General features: G+C 35.7%; 1 protein-coding gene across 2 annotated transcripts in view; it reads left to right on the top strand.

The window, feature by feature from the left end:
* The window catches only part of LOC147846934 (uncharacterized), a 138010-nt gene extending 120034 nt beyond the window's left edge, over window positions 1–17976 (top strand). Inside the window, exon 15 of one of the 2 annotated variants that reach the window (XM_087237368.1) lies at window positions 17490–17976. The gene's annotated coding sequence lies outside the window, so the exon portion shown is untranslated. The remainder of the gene's footprint in view (window positions 1–17489) is intronic. The other variant, XM_087237373.1, reaches the window with a different exon arrangement.
* Window positions 17977–18322: the final 346 nt, after the last annotated feature.

Raw genomic sequence — 18322 nt, 5'->3', positions numbered from 1 at the left:
AGAATGATCTACCAATTAATCTGGTGTATGTTTTGTGAGCACTACTCATGCAACCCTTAGTGCTGGGAAACATCCACACACACTCTGCTAACAAAACATACATACTGACACACTTCAGCCATTTACTTCCAATTCACCTGTACTGTGTGTCTTTTTTGACTGTGGAGAAGAAACCCATTCAAACTCAGGAAAAACATTCAAACTAAACACAGAAAGGCATCCTGGCACAGTTGTAACTTAAACCAGGGACTTCTTGCTTTGAGGTAACCAACACAGAGCCACCCCCTTCTTTTAATAACTAAATATATTAGGTAATTAAATAATAAAAAAAAAAATTGTGTCTCAAAACTCTATTGTACAACCCCTGGCAAAAGGTATGGAATCACCACTCTTGGAAGATGTTCATTTGAATGTTTAATTGTGTAGAAAAAAACCAAACACATACATGCCACAAAACTATTGCCAGGGGTTGTATACTAAACCAATAGTATCCAAAAAGTCCTCTAACAAACCCTTAATTTTATCAGTCCCATGGTTGGTCAGTTTCATCTGTAAATAAGACATATACACCAACCCCTTTGCTGTATTCTTCAGCTCTCCTCCAAGTCCCACTTTCCCCCTCCATCAATCAAAACAGAGGCAGCCTGCGGACTGGGAACCCGGCGAACAATATGTTTTGACCTTAAGTACCGCCCCCCAGCTTGCCTTTTGGCACTCGCCCCTCCCACCTGCCTCTCTCACACAATCAATAGCAGAGTGACACAAAACAAACGACCGCACACACACACACATAGAGAGCAGAAAGGGATGTTATGCCTCCTTGAAACTGAGAGTGTCACACAATCCAGCTATAAGACTACCGGCATTAGCTTCGACGAGGCGGCTAAGCTTTAATTATTTTCACCCCGTGTGGTTCTCCATGGCTCGGCGGTCAGATCTGACTATTGTTTACTCGAAAGCGCTTATTAGTCCGGCCTTGGGGGACCTCAGATACTTCCCCCCACACGCTTGGTGCACTCCATCTACCATGGCAAAATTGCGTTAATTTACCCAGCGAGAATATTAACTATATTATATCAAATAACTGCCACCGACAATTCGCTAGCCAGAGCTGTGACTTTGTTTTAATTGATTTCCTTTCATTCTTTGTGCCCACGTTGATTTGGTTTCCTTTGATAGAATGTTTATTAAAAGCATTACGTAAAGAAATATGTAACTGTGTTACTGCACGTCGGTGGCAAATGCGCAGTGTTATTAGGAGAATGAAGGCAGTATTTGCACGTAGTAAAAAAAAAACACATTACTTTTTTTTTCTGAGGTCTTGATTTATACAGTATGTTTGAATGATTCCTGTACAAACACAGCTTGGCCATTCTGCTAAAATTATGCTAAACATACAGATGTGTGTATGAAAAAAAATTGGCCAAATGCATTTTTTGTACACACTTGTATACATAATAACACAGAATATATTATATTGTTTTGTACTTTGTTTAACAATAATTAATTGGTTTTAATGGCACCTTGAAAGAGCTGGTGGAAGGATGGATGGATGGATGGATGGATGGATGGATGGATGGATGGATGGATGGATGGATGGATGGATGGATGGATGGACGGACGGATGGATGGATGGATGGATGCACTGATGGATGGATTCGCAGAGGGATGGATTGATGGATGGAGGGATGAGTGGATGAATGGATTGATGGATGGATGAATGGATGGATGCACAGATATATGGATTGATGGACAGATGGATGGATGCATGAATGGATGCATGCAAGGATTGATGCACAGATAGATGCACGGATGGATGGATGGATGGATGGATGGATGGACGGATGAATGGATTGTTGGATGGAGAGATGGGTGGATGAATAGATGGATGGATGGATGGATGGATGGATGGATGGACGGATTCATGAATGGAAAGCACAGATCGATGGATGGGTGATTGGATGAATGAACAGATGGATAGATAGATTGATGGATGCACAGATAGATGGATGGATGCACAGATGGATAGATGGACAATTGGATGGATGCACAGACGGACGAACGGACGGACGGATGCATGGTTGTATGGATGCATGGATGCACAGATGGATGGATGGATGGATGGATGCACGGACGGATGCACGGATGGATGGATGGATGGGTGCATGGATGGATGGATGCACAGATGGATGGATGGATTGATGGATTGATGAATGGATGAATGGATTGATGGATGGGTGGATGCACGGATGAATTGCTTGATTGATTGCTTGATTGCTTGATTGATTGATTGATTGATTGATTGATTGATTGATTGATTGATTGATTGATTGATTGATTGATTGATTGATTGATTGATTGATTGATTGATGCACAAATGGATGAATGCACGGATGTTTGGCTGGACATGATAGATGAATAAACAAGGATGGATGGATGAAAATATGGATGGATAGATGGACGGACGGACGGACGGACAGATGGACAGACAGACAGACAGACAGACAGACAGACAGACAGACAGACAGACAGACAGATAGATAGATAGATAGATAGATAGATAGATAGATAGATAGATAGATAGATAGATAGATAGATAGATAGATAGATAGATAGATAGACAGACAGATAAACAGATAGACTGGTTGCTTATTAGACACATACAAACTAGACACATACAAAGGCGCAAGAAGAAATAAAGAATAATAAATCAATAATCAATAACAAATGCATCACGTCCTCAGACTCAGCCAAACACACTCTTGCGACCTCCACATACACGTTCCTTCATGGCCTCAGGGGTAGAAGAGGAGGGGTGCGGGGGGGTTTGTGTAATAACTCATTCGGGGGGGTCTGTGGTTCTATGGCATGTACAGTAGATTGGCTGCACTCTGCTTCCCCAGCCTGCCTCTCTCTTTCTAGACTGGTGGGACGCATCCCAACATTCCCCATCAAAGTCATACTTTACTCACGCTGCCAGAGGATGACAGGGGACAAGCTCTTTGTTTCTCTCTTTTTTAAGCATGAGTCTGGGCCAGGCACAGTAGCCTGCAGACAGGGCAAATGGGGATCATCATGAGCCGCACAGCACATTTTATTTGATTCAGGCAGAATGAAGGCCCATTATGTGAAAGGGTTATGTGCACTCAGTAATATGTGTAATTCCATTCATCAATAAGTTATGGGTAAGTACAGTGTTTTCAGTGAAGGGATCTATTGGACTGCAGATTTTATATGTCTGTATTATCTGACACACTCAGTTGAGTTCAATGAGCTTTTTTTCCTGAGGAGTGGGTTATCTGAATCAGGTGGGTTGAAGAAGTAAAACAAACTAAATATAATGCAGTTCTATTGATGACCAACAGGAGCAAGATTAAAAACTACTAGTTTAAAATGGTATGATTTAGTAATAACAATAACAATTTTGCGAAGGGCCTCTTGCCCATTGTTAAAACACCTCAAAATGACCCCCAAATTATTATGTTCATTTAGAGCAGTTTCACTGACAACAGTGATTTTCAAATTTAAGTCATTCATTCATTCATTTTCCTTCAGCTTAGTCTCTGATTTATTAGAGGTCGCCACAGCAGAATGAACCACCAACTATTCCAACGTATGTTTTACGCAGCAGATGCCCTTCCAGCTGCAACCCATACTGAGAAACACCCATACACACTCATTCACACCCACTTATACATTACGCACAATTTAGTTCATCCAATTTACTTACACTGGATGTCTTTGGACCCACACAGTCACGCAGAGAACATGCAAACTCCACACAGAAATGCCATCTGGCCAAGATGGGACTTTAAGCAGTGACCTTCATGCTGTGAGGCGACAGTGCTACAAACTGAGCCACCGTGCCGCCCAAAATAATAGTTTACTATACAGAAATTAAATGGAGTGTTCGAATCTCATCACACATTTTCCAAACAATATTAATTCATCTATGATTCTTAATAAAGTAGGTTTTGCTGCGAACTGTAGTGTTTGTGATTCTCTGAGGCCATGTAGAGATGCTGTATTTCTCTAACCTAAAGATATAGTTAAAAAATGAGTCTGCCATCATGTATTTGTTTCAAACCTGTTTAAGTTTCTTTCTTCTGTTGAACACAAAGGAAGACTCTGAAGAATGTTGGGAAAAAACAGCTTTCAACTTCCATAGATTTTTTTTTTTTCGTATTGACGTCAAAGGCTACTTTTTTTCTAGCATTCTTCAGAATATCTTCTTTTGTACTCAAAGGAAGAAATACATTTATAAAAGTTTACAACCATTTGACTGTGAGTAAATGATAAGGAAACTTTTTCTTTGGCCGATTTCCCTCTTTACTCTAATTAGCTACAGTAAAAATATCCGTAAATTAGCAGTTTTCCGTGTTTTTTGATTCATGTTTTTATTTTGAAAGTTTTCCCAGTTTATTTATGCTTTTGAATTGCATTATGGGACCTTAATCTTTCTTCCAACAAGTTTTTACTTTTAAAGGTTAGACAAAGTGACTTTAGTTAACATTTGTAATAGTTTTAAGTGATATATTGTCAGGGTTGGTGTTGTATATAAACGTACAAAAACCTTGTAATAAACTGCCATTACATGTTCTGTTATTTTACAGACCTTTTTTCTTGATGTCTTATTTATACATTATATTATTCCAAATGCCTACAAGATGGCCAATAAAATTACATTTTTAAATTGTAAAGTTGAATTTTTACGTCAGAAGTCAACAGAGCAGAGATCATGGTCCCATAATGCAATTCACAACCGTAAATAAACAGTGAATCACAAAATATGGAAACTGTTAATTAACAGATATTATTTTTACGGTGTACCCAACTACCTCAATTAACAATTACCTAAACCTAACCCTAAAGAAAAGAAAATCTCCTCTCCAAAACACAGAAAACATCATATAAGCTAACATTTTTTTAGCCTTTTTTTTTATTTTATCATTTTTGATTTTTTTTTAATCCACAAGTGAAGACTTTTTCAAAATTTCCATCTTTACAAGATTTTTGTTAACAAACGTATTCTTCTATGAAGTCTCTTAAAGCTGTGAAAAATGTCAAAGCCACATCTAATGTAGGCAATTACGAATCTATATTTGACGTCTTATAAATTCCATTTTATTTGGTTTGAATTGTTTGTTTGTTTTTTATTTACTTTCATATAAGTTGGCAGTTCATTCCGCTGTGGCGACCTTCGATTAATAAAGGGACTAAGCCGAACAGAAAATGAATGAATGAATGAAAAACACTTTGTGGGTATTTAAATATTATTTGTTTTGATAGGAATTTTATATTATTTATTAAATAACTTTAGAGTAGATGTACATAAAATGTGAAGTTCAAACATTCAAATAATTATTAAATATATGGGCAAGGCAGATAGATGATTTTGATGCATTTGCCAAAGTTATGGCTGCTTAAAGTGAATCAGTGTTATTTAAAATATTTTTTTCAATATAGTTAAAGTATCTATACATAGATAATTAATAGTAATTTTTTTAACATTTAGACTTTCTTTTTGAAAACAACAAATAGTGGTAAAATAGTGGTCAACAGAATATATATAAATTGGGGTGTTATAAATTGAACTCAAGTACTGCAATTGTATTGAGTTTATGACATGTGAACGTGTTCTTTTTTTAAGAGCTCTATTTTGTTTTAGTTTTTTGTAATTATGATAATTCTGACATGATTATATGGACAGGGTGGGTTAAACCCCTACCCTTTTTCGAAGGACATCTTGGGATTTTAATGACCACAAGACCTCGGTTTAACATCTCATCCAAAAGCCGGCGCTCACTGTGCAGTATAGAGTCAATTAGGACCCACACAGCCTGCAGGTTGAGCGCCCCCTGTTGATCTTACTAACACAACTTCCAGCACAAACCCGTATCTTTCCCATGTGGTCACCCATCCAGGTATTTACCAGGCGCAGCCCTGCTTGGGTGGGCCACCATGTGAGAGTAGCAGAGAACTACCTGCCGGCTAATGCAAATTAAGTCTAAAAACTCTAAAAGTTACGAATTGCTGTGAGACTGTGTTCACTGTAAAAAAAAAAAAATGCTATACAGTAGGTCCCAACATAAATCGATTAAGCTTGATTTTATAAAATTTAAGTAGATTGAACTAGAAAATATTAAGTCCCCCCCACAAAAAAACTAATTTTAAATAAGTAGGTTAAACAAGCAGCAAAATTCAAATCTTGATTTTGCAAAAGAGGAAGCCTATATGCAGGGAAGTGAGCAGTTGTGGAGACCATCTTTTGCCATTAGGTTTAGCTGTTCTGTGAGAGCTGTCAACAGAAGGCGCGTTGAGCTGCCAAGCCTCTCTCTCTGTCTGCTCAGTCGCCTGCAGCTCGCCCCAAGCTCCTCTTTTGACTCAAAGTGCTCATTTCTCTTCTGTTCCCTTCGTTCTTGTGTTCCACTAACACAGAGTGGGGCCTGCGTCTCATTCTGTGTCACCGAGAGTGTGACACTGAGGCTGTGCGCGCATGTGTGTGTGTGCGTGTGCGTGCATGTGTTTATGGCATCAATAAGAAGACGAGCGTGTGATGCATTTGTGTATCATGTGATGTAAATCACTGAACACTTTTGGCGTTCCTGTGGGGTTTGGAGCGATGCGAGTGTTCTCTGCGTGAGTAGGATGATGTTCTGCATGATAAGTGCTTAGGGTTCAGAAAGTGCCATCAAAGTACATCCACAGTATACCCTGAGATCTGTGCATTAGGAAGGATTATGGAGGGTAACATTTGGCTTGGCGTTCTATGACAGACCCATTATATATATATATATATATATATATATATATATATATATATATATATATATATATATATATATATATATATATATATATATATATAATGGTGTGGATTTATTATAAGAAATGCATATAATGAAACTGATTTATACAAATGTTATGCTGTGGTCCTGTTTTTTTTTTTTTTTTTTGTATAAATAAATGAAAGAGAAAAGAGATTAACACATAATTTTTAGTTATATTTTAAGTTTTCTTTTTATTATATATTTTTATATATTATGTAATATATAGTATAAAATATTTGAAAAATTATACAAATTACAGAATGTTTTATAAAAAAATATACAGTATATTATATATTGTTGAATCTGATTAGCTGATAGCCGTGCAATATTTCGCCTGTAATAATAAACACAAATGCCTCTTCACCTGATTACTCCGCCCACACATAGCCAGCAACAGAGGGACGCTACAGTTTGACAAATGCTGTTGTTAGACAATAAAATTTACTTTTGAGACTTTTTTATTCGAGAATGTAGCTGTTTAGATTGCAACTATGCAGTTTATTTGTAAGAATAGTGCCTATTTTAAAATATTTACAATTTCTGAGAGAGCTGGTCGGTGACAGTTGACGTTTTCTATCCACAATATGGCGAAAAAACGGCATAATAAACCCTTATCCTTAACAGTCAGATTTCTAACTACAGCAGATCAGATCAATATTAAACTGGTAAGCACACCTGCCAACACTTCCGTTTTTCATGGGAGTATCCCATATTTCAGACCTGTCTCCTGCAACCATCCCATTTTTATTTCTTCCTAAAAAACTCCCATAATTTCACCCACCCCCCTCTTTTGTACAGTCTGCAAACTAAACACCCTTGGGTTGCCAACTTTGGTACAGTACCTGATTGAAGCGGCTGCCCAAATCTCGCTGCATCCTATCCCGGTTCTCAACCTCACCCCCGAAAACCCTCTCCCCTGGTCTCCCGGATTTTCAGGTATATTTGAAAGTGATATAATAAGCCAATCTCTCTCTTTTGTATGTTGTAGTGCTGTATTTATACCGCTTTGCTCGCATATCAGGAATGTGTGTTGTGTTGGCAGATTAAAATAAGCAAAGTACGCATGTGTTTAGCGTTTTTCCTTATCGTAAACACAACAGCATGCTGGTAGTGAATTTGTTGTTATTTTTGGGGTTAATTAATGTGAAATCCCAATTGCAATAGAGAAATACTGTAGACTGTAACACTGTAAGAAGATATCTCTGTAGATGAATGGCATTTTATGTCACATTCAGCCTTATAATCTTAAAGAGATCACTTTAGACATTAGGAGTCATTCAAGCACTAGCTCTAAAGTGTCAGCAGATGTAAATGAATGGCAGAAGAAAGTAGTTCCTAATAAAAAAGGGTTTTTAGACGCTCCTTGTTTATTTATATACATGATTGCGCTTATGAACTGTTGTATAAACGCAATATCACTCTTGTAGCAGTGCGATATGACTGTATATCGGCACTGGTGAGACGCTAAGGACGCTGTATATCACACATGCCTCCCACCAGTGCTGATAAACAGCCATATAGCATTGCTACTGATGTGATATTGCTCATATATATATATATATATATATATATATATATATATATATATATATATAGCTGGAGTCAGAATTATTAGCCCCCTTTGATTTTTATTTTTTTATATTTCCCAAATTATGTTTAACAGGGCAAGGAAATTTTCACAGTATGTCTGATAATGTTTTTTCTTCTCGAGAAAGTCTTAAAAAAGAAATTCAAATATGGAGTCTCAAAAACCATTTTATATGAGGAACTACTTTCTTCCGCCATTCATTCACACCTGCAGCTGATCTCATGAGGAAATGAAATAATTTACGCTTTTCAGTTAAGTGGCTAATTCGTACAAATTCATACGAGTTCATTCATACAAAAATGTATGATTTTAAAAAGGAGGTGTAGCACCCAACCCCACCCCTAACCTCGACCGTCATTCGTTAATGAGAAAATTGTACTAAATTGTACGAATTAGATTGTACGAATTCTTACAAATTAGCCACTAAATGAGCACTAAAAAAGTTACAAATTGCCGTGAGATTGTGCTGGACATAACAGGTGATTTTTACTCACATTTTAAGATTATAAGGCTGAACGGCATGAAATGTCATCAGTCTACAGAGATTTCCCAGTATTTCTCTGTTACAATTAAGATTTCAAAATAATTAACACCGAAAAATTCAGAGCAGAAGCAAACACTACCAGTTTCTGTGGTGTAAATACAGCACTACAACATATAAAAGGGAAAGATTGACCCAGAATGTCACTTACCTGACTTATAATGATTATTTAGATTTAGTTGGAAACTTACGCTGAGAAAATGCTGTTTTTGTCCTTGCTGTTTAAGGACTTATTATACGGTCTCCGTCGCCAACTTGTGGTAGAACGTCAACTGTCTTTTTTTTTTTTTTTTGGTCTGCTCAGACAGGCTGATGGCGGCCGATGCGCTGAATCCAATGCTCCGAAATGATAAATATTAAAAATAGGCATAATTCTTATGAATAAACTGCATGGTTGAAATTTAAACAACTACATTATCGACTAAAAAGCCTCAAAAGTACATTATGTTGTCCAACAGCAGCAATATTTGTCATAGAGTGTCTTCTGCCTGTCGTTGTGTGTGGGAGGAGTTATACACAAGGGTGAAGAGGCTGTTGGAGTGCTGTTATTTGCAGAATATAGCACAGCTATCAGCCAATCAGATTCAAGTCCCAGACAGAACCCAATAGTATCTGAATGCAGCCTTTATGATGCAAGCTGAGATTACATCACTCAGCGATGCAATGTCAGACACAATGCGCTCAATGGAGTGAGTGACATCACTGTGACAGGTAAGGTTAGGGGTGGACGGCCAACTTATCCAGCATATGTTTTACACAGCAGATGCCGTTTCAGGTTCAACCCAGTACTAGGAAACATCCATACACACATATTAGTTTATTCAATTCACCTATACTGCATGTCTTTGGACTATGGGGGAAACCAGAGCACCCAGGGGGCATATATATTTTAATGAAAAATATTTCCCAGGTGCCATTTATTCAACTCAATCTTTAATAAATAGATAAATTATTAATTAAATGCATAAATATAAATAAATACTTATTTAATTATAATTTTCATATATTTTGTTTGTTCTTTAATTGTTTGTTTGTTTATGTATCCATTAATTAGTTTTTTATTAAAGATTGAGTTGTTTTTAATTAGACTTATTTTCATTAAATAACAATAATAATAATAAATTTCACTATCCTTTATGCATAACATCATTTATAGTTCATTATTTAACAATTCTGAGCAGATTTTGTGTTCAATTTTTCTTTTCATATTAAAATAAATCCTCTGTATAATGTTAAACTTGGTCATCAGGTAAATGGTCATAATCTTTTGTTTATTCATTGCACTGGCCACTCTCCTCTGAGCCCTGCCATGTCTGTCTGCCCGCCACAGGGTCAAGCTCACTCAAGTGGAATTTAAAGGGGACCCTTTGAACTTAATAGGTTTTGACTGGCATGTGTTACACACTTCAGTGCACCATTGATTGATCGCTTGTTTGCTAAATCACTGCTGGTTTCCTCTGTTTGGCAGACTGGTGACACAAATATGGCCACTTTGGCTATGAAAAACTATAAGAAAGATAAAAAGTTGTCTTGGGCTTCAATATGGAAAGTGATGCAGAAAATGTGCAAACCAAAAAAAAAGCAATTGTATGGTAAAGTGTGAAAAAAAATAGTTTTCCTTGATCTTAGCATCTTTAACGTACTAAGGAAAACAGAAACAAATACTAGTAATAAATATTTATATAAATACGCACACACACACCATACAGTATATATAAAGATATTGAAATAATGGAGCATTAACATCAGGTATATATATATATAAATATATATATAAATCAAGTTGTGCAGAAAATAAGCTGATTTTAAACAAACACATTAAGTTTTAACATTACTAAATTAAATTTGTTTGTTTAAATTCAGCCCATATAAATTGTTTGTAACCATTTAATAAAGTCACAATCTGTACACAACACACACGTGGCTGAGTCTTGTTTATCTGTATCTGTGAACAATACAACTCGTTTTCCTTGCCTTGACTTCCATGTCCTTTGCTTTGTTTTGTTTGTTTGAAGTTATCTGCTGCCTGCCTCTTGACCATCTGCCTGTTATTTTGACTATGAATCTGGATTTGCCTGTATATATCTGTTTGCCCCTGTGTTGACCGTTGCTTGCCTGACCATTCTGCTAAATAAACCTGCGTTTAGATACGCACCGCTTTTGTTAGCCTCACTTCACAGTTACACTTGTATTAAATGTATAAAATACATTGAACCCAATTAATGGTTTTTTCAGTGTACATAATTCATTGATTAAACATAACAGTTTTTCTTGATTGCTTTGATGCGGCCAGAAACTCCACAGCAATAAACACATAGGCCCAAACAGTAGCATTCATGGTCAACCATGCCAAAACATTTAAAATATGCAACAAAAGCAATTTTGGCCTTCAAACAACACAACTTTCAAACAAGTATATGAGCTCTTTTAATCAATCATTACACAATGGGCAACACAAAACAAAACAATGTGAATCGGTGCACCATTGCTTGTTATTGCAGTCATTGCTACTACCATTTGTTGTCTTTCGATACACTGTAGGCTGTCAAATTTGCCTTTTTGCAAAGATTTGGATCCAGAATAAGAAATGCTTTGATGCATTTTTTACTGAATCCATGGCAATTATTTTCTTTTCCAACTGTGGCAAAAAAACTGAGTAAATACTGAGATAAATACTGTAAATATTACAGAAAATACATCTAAACCAAAATACAGTAAACTCTATTACTCTATACAGCCACTATTGACCTCCTCCATTCATGCTGGCAAAGAAAAACACAGATCCGCCACCTTTTTTCTAAAGTTTGGAGACTGATTTCTAACTGAAGATTTGTGTGAAAAAGTGTTAAACTAAATTGTGTTTGGTTTTCATAGCTCAAACTATGGAGTTTGGACTGCTTGAATAATATCAGTGTTAGCTGTTTTGTAATATGGTGGAGAAAATGTGTAAATTTAATGAGAAAGAGTTCACACATTCCTGTCACAATCAACTGCGATTTATTCTAACAGATTGCTGGTAAACTCACAGATCGCATAGAACTACAAATCCACCGGAATATGGACTACAAGATCCAGTCATGCACCACACACTCACATCTGTTCCAATTTTCCACTGCTAATTCACACAGCTGAAGTTGTTCAGAACTCATTACATTTAAAAGCAGCATGCACACACACACACACACACACACACACACACACACACACACACACACACCAGTTGCTGGGTCTTGTTTGCTGTTTACTGTGAATATTATGTCGCGTTGATTATGATTATTATTAAAAGTTGATTATAAATGGCAGTCACTGTGAATGAAACATTTTCATGGATGAAACTTGTTTTGTGAAGTGAAAAGTATATTTAAAAATATTAATTGTAATTAAAAAAAATTACACAATTGAAAATATGCTAAAAAGTGCACCTTTGATGATCTGTTGTAATAAAAGAGTTTTGAAACATAACATGCTTGTAGAAATTGCAGCAAACCATTTACTAAAAACCCATATCAGTTACAGGATACAATGGAATTGTTTACTTCTTCAAGCTACAAAAAAGGTGAACATTAGATCTAGGACAAAAATAGCATTTAACAAATGCTTCATATACTCGTGCATATTACATAAACCATGAATAGAGTCATAAAGTGATTTTAATACATATAGACAAAGTAAGGCAAGTTTATTTATATAGCACATTTCACACACAATGGTAATTCAAAGTGCTTTACATAGACAAGCATAAAATAAACCAGTAAATAAAAACTATAAAAACAGAAAAAAAAAACTGATTGAATTGTGTTAGAACAGGTTATAAAATAATAAAAAATAAAAGAGAGACATAATGGTGCGATCTGTCGGACGCAGCACAGTGCTCATTCAGTAAAGGCACAGCTAAACAGATGTGTTTTCAGTCTTGATTTAAGCTTGCCTAATGTTGGAGCACATCTGATTATTTTTGCAAGCTGATTCCAGCAGCGGGGGTTGTAGTAGCTGAAGGTCATTTCACCCTGCTTTGACTGAACTTAGAATTTCTAATTTACTTGATCCTAATGATCTGAGTGATCTGTTAGGCTTGTATTTAGTCAGCATGTCTGTAATGCATTGGGGTCCTAGACCATTTAGTGACTTACTGTATAGACAAGTAATACATTAAAATCTATTCTGAATGTAACTGGGAGCTAGTGCAAAGACCCAAGGACAGGTGTGATGTGCTCTGATTTTCTTGTTTTGGTCAGAATCCTGGCAGCAGCATTCTGAATGAGCTGCAGCTGTTTGACTGTCTTTTTGGGAAGGCCAATGAAGAGTCCATTACAGTAATCCACCCTGCTGGTGATAAAAGCATGAACAAGTTTCTCTACACATGCACACACACACACACATTATGATAATAAATACATAAATCAGAAAAAAAACTATAATAATAATAATAATAATATGATTATTAAAAATATAATAATAAAGAATATTAATAGAGCAAAAAGGCAATGAAAGAGAAAAAAATATATATAATAAAATAATTCCCAACATGATGCTAGGTTGTTGCTGAAAAGGCATCTGCTGCGTGAAACATGTACCAGAGTAGTTGGTGGTTCATTTTGCTGTGTTGACCCATGATAAATCAGGGAATAATCAAAAAAAAATTAATGAATAAAACTAAATACGATACAAAACTGTTCATTCATTCAGATGGTTTGTAATTCAATCACATAATTTCTCTCTCTATCTCTCTGTCTCTCTCTCTTTCTCTCTATCTATCTCTTAGATGGCTTTTTACAGCTCTGAGCAGCTGAGAAGTCACCTCTAAAAACAAATGCCATGCATTTAACCAGAGAGGCTTCAGTGTATGACACTTTCCTCCTTATCCTGCATTGAGTGAGATGTACACCTCTTCAAGAGCAGGCCTTTTATCTGGATTAGCTGACTGAGAGGAGCAGATCAAAAACAAGGATATCTGTGCTTTTAAAACACTGTAACAGGATGGAAATGGGAACTATATTACAAACGAATCAGTGCAGTTATTGGGTTTCTTTTACTTGCGAACCTGCTGGACATTGAGCAAAAGCATTTAAAATGTTAAGGTCAGTGTCACAATAAGTCACAGAAGGGATTGTAATATTACAAAAGCACTTCAAATTAATTCCGTTCTTTCAGGTTGTTTCAGGGTTTCAACTGCAGCAGATGATTTCATATTTTTTAATGGGATTATATAGTTATACACTAATTCTGTAATGGTTTTTGAAGGATTGTGTGATTTTTAAAAAAAAATGTTATATGTCACCAGTAATGGCTCCAGAAAGTGGCAACTTATTGTAATATTATTTCATATAATGTTGCTCTTTTGCTTTATTTATGATCAAATAAATGGGGCCTTGCTTAATTTTTTTAACAATATTTCAAAATTTATTTTAATCTGATTCACAACCTATTTACCTTACAAAACCTATTTATTTCAAATGCATACAATGAGTATAAATATTGAGTAAACAGTACAATAGGAAAAGAACGATTGATTCACTACTATAGAGAAATGATATTGAAAAGGGATTAATCCAAAAATCAATCTATCAGAATAATGATTTTCAGTTTTTCATTTAAGTTAAACAAATACTGCAAAACATGGTGAATATATATTATGCAATAACAATTCACTTAAATAAATAGTTATTATAATATAATATAATATAATATAATATAATATAATATAATATAATATAATATAATATAATATAATATAAAAGTTATTGTTTTTTATTTCCTATTACTAATCAGAATTGTGAAAGAAATCACTTGAAATAAGAATAACAGAACGTTAAATGTTTATCATTCATGTAATCATGCACATGAAAATTCAGTTGCAAAGCATGTTAAATTTCACAAATTCCCTCAAATAGACGCTTCTGCTTAAAGCTCTGGGTATTTCTTTTTGCCGTGGGTAACTATATAAAGTAAACAGTGTCTAAGTTGATTTGAGAGATTCTCTCCTCCCTATGAACATTAGTTGAAACATGTTGATCTTGTATTGATTTGTGTTCCCCTGGACAGTTGCATAGCCGGTAGTCTAAAAGGCAGAGAAGCTTGACTCAGCGGTGAGAGCAACATACAGGCACTACTGCTGGGGTTAATTGTCTAATTAAATTGACTAAACAAGCATAGAATTGGAACTCAGCATCTGACTAACACCTAACTGAACAAGCAAAAAAAAAAACTGCATTAAACTAAAGAGACTGCGACTAAAAGGTTAACATAATATTTGAATAAAGGATTATTAAGGGCCATCCACACTAGATGATTTTTTTATGATGCCTCTTGAGTTGTGACTAAACAAAGGGTGCCAACAGGAGTGTGGACATCGATGCTTAAAATGCCTGGATGGTCACCAGGTAACAGCATCATTTTAAAAAATAAACACCTTGGATTTATTTAAACTGATTAATTTATTTATTTTTTGTTTACGCCACAGCAATAAAAATCAGTTGACCAATGAGTCCCAAACTACTGAATTTACATTTAAACTTGACTTAGTGGTGCTCAAGCACAAAACAGTCTGTCCCAGCACAGGAATAACAGATCTAATACAGTAAGATAGTGAATTTAAGTTAATTTCACTTAATTTTCTTTCATGGCTTGTCAATTTTTTCCACAAACTTTTCACTAGGTGTTTGTCTGCTGTAGTGGAGGTTAAACAGAAGTGAAAAAAAAATGTATGTGATAAATACACAAGGACAATTTTGAGGGGGTATTCAAATCCATTTTTGCTATTTAGAGGATGGGAAAAATAGTCTGTGCACCCAGCACATGGTCTAAAAATGTTGTCTTGTGAAAGTTAGCATTAAACCCATCAAAGTGGCATCTTCCATATCGCTTTAAGAGTGAGTCAACGCAACAAACGTGTCGAAAGCATAAAATTGTGCAGTGCCACCTTGTGTATTGGTGTATTTAAGAGTTAGTCGTGTTGCACCATGACGCATTTGCTATTTACATGGCAGATTTTGTAAGTGAAAAAACTGAATGCTTCACTGGGAGAAAATAATTAAAGAGACCATCTGCAGTGCGAGGATAAAGAATGAGACTCCACCATTTGGCCTCTTTTCACTTTCTCTTTTTCTTTACTTTTACTACTTTGCTTTTGTGGATAAGGAAACGGTGTTGTACACACTCCACTGAAGACACCCATTAGCCTACACATTTAATTTTGTTTGTTAAGCGAAAGATTTGTTTCAAAACTATTTCTAAATTAAGTTCTAATTTCCAACAAATGAATAAATTAATAATAATTGATGGAGTTATGTCCAAACACACATCCTATTCTCTCACACATCCTAATATGCCCCATATGGTGATGCATAAGTCTCCAAAACTAGACAGGTGGATAAATCTGAACTTCTTTTTATTAAAACAATTATAAATATGGACATTATAAATAATACTGCTAGTAATAATACCATTATACAAATGCAAACTGTCATCAATAAACTGAAAAAGCCCCCTGAGATAAGGCATGAAGGCAGTAGTTTTTTTATATTTATGTACAGTAAAAATAATATTATTTGTAACATTTGATCTTATATTTTTGTTTAATATGTAAAGATATTTGTGTATTGCTGTACATCCTGTGTCTATTAGGCAATGTGTAAGCGTTTGAACCCACATGGGCGCATAACTAACGCACTCTGTGCTGGACTTTAGACCTACTAGGAAATGGTCAATGGCGCAGTCTATTACAGTTCCTCAAAATAGCAACGCACCAATACTGCACCATAATACACATCTACACATTTTAGACCAGCACCCATGAGTTGGTTTGCTATTTAAACAACGTGCTGCAAAACATGAAAATTAGGGTTGCGCTGGTTTGAAAATAGCAACAAATTGCACCGAACATGTCTTGCGCCTTATTACTGATAGACTGTAATTTTGAGAGTGACTCAGTAATCATTTGAAATCAGCATCTATCAGATGATCTGTCAGAAATCTCTCATATATATGCAAATCAGATTACAGACACAGCTTTCAAACACTCTAGTGTTCGTGTACTATGTGTTCGTGTAAACTTGGTAAACATCAGGAAAAAATTATAAAGCAATGGTCTTGGCCATCACAATGGCCATCATGATCGTATCTTTTGAGCACATGAACACAATGACAATGAAGTTTAAGAATGTGCTCATGACAGCATTTTACAATTTAAAGACCACATGCAATTTAAGGTCAGGAGACCAAAAGTTTTCCATTTGGAGTAAGGCTTATGTAAAGGATTGCATACAGTATGTATTCAGACACCTAGTGTTCCATTGGAAAATTTACATTACCAACTACTGACCTGGCATGCATATTACAGCATTTTTATATTTTGCAGATCCATGTGAACAGTAAATGATTTCATCTGTGTATGTAATTTTTGTTTAAAAAAAGCTAAAATTGAGCAAACATAACTTCACTATTTTTAATTTGCACAGGTTTGCAATGTCTGCTTTCATATTCCTTTTATCACATCAAACAATGTTCCCCTCTTCTCTTGCCTTGTCTTGAGTGTTGGGAAGCTGTAATGAACTCTGGAGCGCTGCTGGATGGTCGATCCATTAGAGACTGGGAGGTTGAGATGAATCACCTTCTCCAACCTGCCTTCCCCTACAGAGCAGCCTGGGAGATCCATCATACTCAACACACTGGGAGAGACACGGATCAGAACCATGAGGCTTTACTTCAGAGAACAACACAAAACACTTCTAAGGATTCCTAGCATTTGAAGCATGCAATACATCTGGTAATGCACTAAAGAAAATCGGGTGTTGATTCAGTTTTCTCCCTTTAGAAATTATTTGTAAATTTGACCAACAGTTGCAAAGAAATATCAAATAATGATTAATTTAACACAAAAATGTAGTAGAATATTTAAATTAGTCATATTTTAACTAATCTTTTCATTGGCAACTTTGAAAAACCTCTTAGTGGAAGCCTTGGTGTCAAAACGACATCAATAAGCATGTCAAAAACATGGAAAATTCGTAAAGTTTTATAAAAAAAATTATAATCAAGATCTGCAAGATTCAATTTCAAATTTTCAAATTTACACTGGGCATGTTTTTTTTGACATGTTAGATGTCAATGTCAACATCAATTGACATCAAATTGATTTTTTGCAGTTTTGTTGTGTTTTCCCTGCTGAAAAATCCAGCTTAAACCAGCCTAGGCTGGTTGGATGGTTTTAGCTGGTCGACCAGCCTGGTTTATAGGGGTTTTGGCCATTTCCAGGCTGATTTCCAGCCATTTCCAGCCTGGTCTTAGCTGGTCAGGCTGGAAAATGACCAGCTAAATCCAGCTTGACCGGCCTGGTTTAAGCTGGATATAGCTGGTTTTGGCTGG

The sequence above is a fragment of the Danio rerio genome, chromosome 1 (genome assembly GCF_052040795.2).
Source record: "Danio rerio strain M-AB ecotype USA chromosome 1, GRCz13ab, whole genome shotgun sequence".
Classification (NCBI taxonomy): Eukaryota; Metazoa; Chordata; class Actinopteri; order Cypriniformes; family Danionidae; genus Danio; species Danio rerio.
Note: the sequence above shows the minus strand (reverse complement) of the source record. Positions and strands in the feature narration are given on the sequence as shown.